The sequence below is a fragment of the Aulostomus chinensis genome, chromosome 1, assembly GCF_037954235.1.
Source record: "Aulostomus chinensis isolate RoL2024-O1b breed Wild chromosome 1, RoL_Achi_v1.0, whole genome shotgun sequence".
Classification (NCBI taxonomy): Eukaryota; Metazoa; Chordata; class Actinopteri; order Syngnathiformes; family Aulostomidae; genus Aulostomus; species Aulostomus chinensis.
Window position 1 is genome coordinate 18,363,636 of NC_141320.1, and position 6,724 is coordinate 18,370,359.

At 42.8% G+C, this 6,724-nt stretch overlaps 1 non-coding gene across 1 annotated transcript; it reads right to left on the reverse strand.

Annotated features, from left to right (window-relative positions):
* Positions 1–6,195: 6,195 nt before the first annotated feature.
* Positions 6,196–6,267, reverse strand: trnaa-ugc (transfer RNA alanine (anticodon UGC)). The gene has a single exon. It is a non-coding gene; the product is annotated as a tRNA-Ala (tRNA).
* Between the last annotated feature and the right edge of the window lie 457 nt (positions 6,268–6,724).

Below are 6,724 nucleotides of genomic sequence, written 5' to 3' on the forward strand. Positions count from 1 at the left end.
TTCACTCCATTACTGTTAGCATCATTTTTAGTTCATTAGCAATTCTTACTACATCACTGTCGCATCATTTTGAGATCATTAGCAATTCTTCCGACATCACTGTCGCAATATTTTGAGGTTCGTAGCAACTCTTACTACATTACTGTCGCATTTTTTGGAGGTTCGTAGCAACTCTTACTACATTACTGTCAGCATCACTTTGAGGTTGTTCGAAACTTTCACTTCATTACTGAAAGAATCACTGAGTTTATAGCAACTATCACTACATTACTTTTAGCATCATTTTGAGTTTATTAGCAATTCTTACTCCATCACTGTCGCATCATTTTGAGGTTCGAAGCAACTCTTACTACATCACTGTCAGCATTACTTTGAGGTTCGTAGCAACTCTTACTACATGACTGTAAGCATCACTTTGAGGTTGTTCGAAACACTTTCTACATTACATTTAGCATCTTTTTTAGTTCATTTGCAATTCATACTAAATCACTGTCGCATCATTTTGAGATCATTAGCAATTCTTCTGACATCACTGTCGCATTATTTTGAGGTTGGTAGCTACTCTTACTATATTAGTGTCAGCATCACTTTGAGTTTATTAGCAATTCTTATGACATCACTATCGCATCATTTTGAGATCATTATGAATTCTTCCGACATCACTGTAGCAATATTTTGAGGTTCGTAGCAACTTTTACTACATTACTGTAGCATTATTTTGAGGTTAGTAGCAACTCTTACTACATGACTGTCAGCATCACTTTGAGGTTATTTGAAACTTTCACTACATTACTGTTAGCATCATTTTGAGTTCAATAGCAATTTTTACAACATCATTGTAGCATTATTTTGAGGTTATTAGCAACTCTTCTTCCATTACTGTTGCATCATCTTGAGTTCATTAGCAATTCTTCCGACATCACTGTAGCATTATTTTGAGGTTTTGAGGAACCTTTGTTTTTTAACCTCGTCCCCACTGATCCTGGATCTGCTCGATGTTCCTGCCTGTTAATAGGAAGGTTTTCATCACCACTGTTGCAGGATGTGCTGCTGATGGAGAATTGTTGGGTGGAGGTTCATTGAAGGAGTTTGGTGCTGGACCTGCTCTACTCGTAAAGAGTCATGAGAGAACTTTGTTGTGATTTGGTGCAATACAAATAAAATTAACTTGACCAGTGTCATTTGTGGTCTTTTGTTAATTGCATGCCACATGAAATTATTGTTGGTCACTTTTCTAGCAACAGTCTCACAGTGGCAAGACAAGAACACTTCTACTTTTAATGTTGACAGTTTGTTCAACACTGAACTTCATCCAGTACCATGTTGTCAAACACTGGAACCTCCACAGCACCTGAACAGGGACTTGAACCCTGGACCCTCAGATTAAAAGTCTGATGCTCTACCGTCTGAGCTCCTCAGGCTCTTTCTACAGCATTGAGACAGGAACAGAAACACCTGTGAAGGTCAAACTGATGCTTTCTTGACTTGTTCAGTCCTCCATGTTAAAGTCCTCCATGCTTTTGATTGGCTCTGATTCTCTGTGGCAAAATCCAACAAGAGGCTCCAAAAATGTCCTGAATGTCACAAGAATGCACAGGACAAGATGTTAGTTTCCTTCATGTCTGCAGTTCCTCCACTGGAAAGTAAAGTCAATGCTGCTCCTCTGCTGAAACCTGGGATCGGACCAGGGACCTTTAGATCTTCAGTCTAAGGCTCTCCCAACTGAGCTGGTTCAGTTCTGAGGGAGGGCCCTGCTTCTGTCATTTATAATCTCTTCCACTCTCACTGGACCTTAGAGAGGATTGGAGCTTCTGAAGTCCTGACACATTGAACAGTTCTCCAGGACCAAACTGAACGAACTGAAGAAGCTTCTTGGAACTCTAATTTCTTAACTCACTTTCTCCAAGAACTGTGCCTGGACGAAGGCCGTTTCCAGCTGTCCTTCAAGCTGACGAGGGCCAAGTTTGATGACCTGTTTGTGAGGATATCAAGGATGGACACCAACTACAGGCTCCAGGTCCGTTGACATGACTTCCCTGACACCAGGGGAATGTCAGCGCTGACAGGTTCTCTGGACTCATTGTCATGAGAATTTGTCACATCAGTTGAATATCTTCACATACGTGAATTCATTGAAGGAGTGTGGTTCTGGACCTGCTCTACCTGTCAAGTGTCTAGAGAGAACTTTTGTTGTGATGTGGCACAATATAAATAACATTGACTCGACAATAAATCGACTCTTTCCCCAACCATTTAAAGCAAACAGCCGTTCCCACTGATCCTGGATCTGCGCAACGTCCCTGCTTTTTAAAAGGAAAATTGTCATCATTGCTTTTGCAGGATGTGCTGGCTGATGGAGAATTGTTGGCTATAAACTCATTGAACTCAGTCCAAGTCATTAGTTTTGAGCAAACTCATGACTCCTGATGTTTAACTCAATTGTTTGTTAAACACAGAGATCCAGGTGTAGTCCCTCTATGTTCATCCACTAAACTAGAATAGAGTTCTCCTCTCTCCATGGTGGAACAAAGAAGGGGGAGGGTCAATAAGAATATGATCTTTGGACGTTACAGCATCTAAAGACTCAAATCCATATTTCAGGATACATATTTGAGAGGGAGGAAACAGTGATGGGAGGCTGGAGGCTTGAAGGGCTTGATTTTTAGCGGCCAGTGAAGCCACCTTTTGCTGGCTGAGTCCCAGAGACTCATGGAGGCTCTTCGTGGAGGATTTCCACGAGAGTCCAGCATCGAAACTTGTTAGTTTCCTGTCAACTGAGTCCAGGATGTCCCCGAGGTCCTTATTGGGTGATGAGGGTGCGCTGGACGGTCGGCTTCTTTTGGGAAGTGGGGTCGCCACGTTACCGGTCCTCCCCACGACGGGTCGGTGGCAGCACTCGTCTACGTTCTCCTGCAGACTTTCTGCGGTTCCTTCTTCCAGATTTTATTGATGAGGATTGTTGTGGATGAAAGAATTGAAAATTCCTGACTGCAGTTTGAGGTTTTGATGATTCAAACTGTGTAGATTGGCGTTAAGAAGTTAGCTTGTTAGGATAAATTCAGGTGTGAGCCACCACACTGAATCAGGCACAGGTAGGACGTTCACCCTGACATGGAACATCAACAGTTTAACGTTGTTGGCAGGACTCCAACCTGAGCAGGGACACCCCAATGGATTTCTAGTCCATCGCCTTCACCACTCGGCCACAACGACCACATTCACACACTTTTGTAGGAGACTGAAATTAGACAATGAAAGTTCATGTCAGCACAGTCAAACATTTTTTGTCCTCTCTCAAAGACAAACTATTTGTGTGTGTGTGTGTGTGTGTGTGTGTGTGTGTGTGTGTCAGTGTGTGTCAGTGTTGTGACTGAGCAGTGAAGAAGACGACCTTCTGACTCCATTTTCTTTGTTGCTCTTCTATCAGTTCCTCAGTTTCTCTCATCAAGTGAAGCAGCTTTGACAGGTTTACTTCTCTGTGTGTTCACAACTTTGGTCTTTAAACTCCTGACAAACTCACCACGTCACACATTTGGTGAATTAAAGCAACAAATAATGACATCATGATGATTCAGGTTAGGGGGGCACGGCCTGGAGGAAGAGTGGCCGTCTGGCAGAGTTGCTGGTTCAGTTCTCACTTCAGCTGGTGACCATGTTGAAGTGTCCTTGAGCAAGACACTGATCCCCTCATTGCTCCTGATGACCAGCATCCAAGACCAACAAGCTTCTGATTGGCTCTGATTCTCTGAGCCAAAGTCCAACACAGGAAACAGAAACTCTTGAGGTTGTCTCACATTTTTTAAAGAAACTCAGCACAGGACAGTGATAGGAGGCTGGTTTCCTTGATGTGGGCTTCACCTCCACTGCTGTCCACATTTAAATGCTGGCTGATGCTGGTCCCCTGTTGAAACCTGGACCAGACCAGGGACCTTCAGACCTTCAGTCTAACGCTGTTCCAGCATTGGATGAAAGAGACTGGTGCTCTCATCTTCTTCAACATTGACTTGTTCTACCAGGACAAGAGAATCTGAGCTTGGATGTCATTTAGCAGTCAAAGGCTTGTTAAACTGGTCAACATCAGCTGGTGTTCACTCTGATGATGTAGCGATGGTCTGGATTCTTCCTTCTGGAGCACCAAGCTGCTGGGAAGAAGCCTGATGATGTCAGAGTTGTGTTCAGTGGCTCCTGCTGGGTCCATTTCTGACAAATGGGCTCCAAAGAGTTCAGCTGTTTCAAAGGCTCAGAGAAAGCAGCACATCATGGTGGTCAGGAGACGAGGTGGCCGAGTGGTTAAGGTGATGGACTGCTGATCCATTGAGCTCTGCAGGCGTGGGTTCCAATCCCATCCTCGTCGTAGGAGACTTTGGTTTCTGCTTCTAGATTGTGGAACGACTCTGAACTGTGAGGCTTTTCAAGAGGAGATCCTGCAGCACCAGAGAGCTGCAGTTCCAGGACCCCACAGCAGCACCAGAGAGCTGCAGTTCCCTACAACGCCACCTGTTGAGTTGGGTGGCAGCAAAATACTTTCTCACTATAGTATTCAAGGTTTATTACGATTCCACAGAAATACTTTCTAATTTATAGTTTTAAAGGTTCATTCCACAAAAATACTTTCTAATTTATAGTTTTAAAGGTTCATTCCACCAAAATACTTTCTAATTTATAGTTTTAAAGGTTCATTCCACAAAAATACTTTCTAATTTATAGTTTTAAAGGTTCATTCCACCAAAATACTTTCTAATTTATAGTTTTAAAGGTTCATTCCACCAAAATACTTTCTAATTTATAGTTTTAAAGGTTCGTTCCACCAAATACTTTCTAATTTATAGTTTTAAAGGTTCATTCCACCAAAATACTGCTTTCTGTCCAACTTCTCAGTTTTAAAGGTTCCTTCAGTTGAGGGCTCCTGGTTCTGTGTGAGGGGTTGAGGGTCGATATGGGATGATGAGGAAGATTTCATGTCACGATGGTCCTGCTAAAGTAACTGAGTCATGATATCAAACAATGTCATCAAAATACGCTTGAACTCTTAAAATGGCAATAAAATCTACGGAATCATTTTACCACAAACACTTTTATAGTGTTTTTGTGAGCTTCATTTTTCAAACATTATAACATAAACTTTAAAAAGGGTCCATTCACTAACACTCTTACTTGAAGGTAGTCACTGATATCAGTAAACAGCTGATAAAGATTTGTGTTCATGTTTTAATTCTCTACTCTGACCTGTGCTGAGACACTGGACCAGAGAGGAAGACCTGCTCAGCCTCCTGCATGGACCAGTTCTGCAGCTCAGTGATGACGACGAGGGATTCAGCATTGAGTTCATTTTAAACTTTTTGGAGGAAACACCTGTAAATTAACCAGCAGTTACTGGTGATGCTTCACAGTTTCCAAGCTCAAACGGCCTCCTGCTTGTTGGACTCACAATTTCCAAAAAAATGTAGACATCAAAAGTCAAATCATGTTTTTGTTTGGTTTTGTGTTGTTTTGTTTTTTACTGGAGGAAAACTTCAAATTGTGATGATGTGTCTGACTTAGAAACTGAACCCCCAAAAATCAAAGTCTCCTTCTTCTGTGCCGTGATCTCTGAGCTGATCATGATTGATCTCATCAATAATCCTTGGCAGCCGACCAGTCACACACAGCCCCCCCCCCCACACACACACACACACTGAGACATGCAGCAGCTCACAGTAACTGCCTCCGTCACACAGCAGATAGACTCCTTTCTATAACAAGATAAGCAGTAGAAATGGATGGAAGTGATGATGAACTGATGAACAGGTGATTTGTCCAAAAGTCAACATCAGATTCATTTCCAATCTGTGGAAGCAGTTTCATCTTGAGGTTCCAGGTAAGACCAGCCAGCTGTGGGCTGACACACATCTCTTCAGGAGCACTTCTATGCTCCAAACTTGACAGGTTGAATTGTGTCTGTATTCTGAGGGCAGCAGGAGGACGGAGGAGTGAGGACACACACATTTGGAACTGAGAGCAGCTGTGTGTGGGATTTCCCCTCCAAAGATAAAACCAGCTCCTTCATGCTGGCTATGAAGGCTCACAGTCACACTGACCCTGCTACAGATACTTTGATATGCAACAGACTGGTTTCTCTTCTGCTAGTTTGTTATCGACTGTTGTCACATTTATGGATCAATTTAGCTGATAAGATGAAGGCTCCAAAGGCCCAGCTGGAGATGCCGGGGATTGAACCCGGGGCCTCATACATGCAAAGCATGCGCTCTACCACTGAGCTACATCCCCTCTGTCAGAGTCACTGTTTAACTGATGCAGCAACACAAACCCAGACACAACATTTTTATTCTTCATTTTAGGGATAAAAAGGAAGTCAGCCTGTGATCTCAAAGGCTCTGTGATCTCAGGAGTTTCACTGTGATGTCAGCCCACACAACCTTAGACCACAGAGGCAAGTCAGGCTCCAGGAAGCTGAGGCTGCTCCGTTCTCAGTCCAGTCCAGAGTGAAGGTTTTCCTCTCAGAAGCTTTCCAATCCAGCCCAGATCCTCTCTGACTAGCAGGAGTCTTTGACCAGGAAATGAGAATTATATTGAACGTCTGCTCATCCTTAGAATGAAGTAAAAGTATTTGTGTTCCTAAAAAATTCTCCAGATGCTAAGATCAATTATTAACATTGATTGACAGCTCTAAACTGAGCCACCATCACTATACAGTTGCAACTGAAATATTTAGAAATATTTCAAG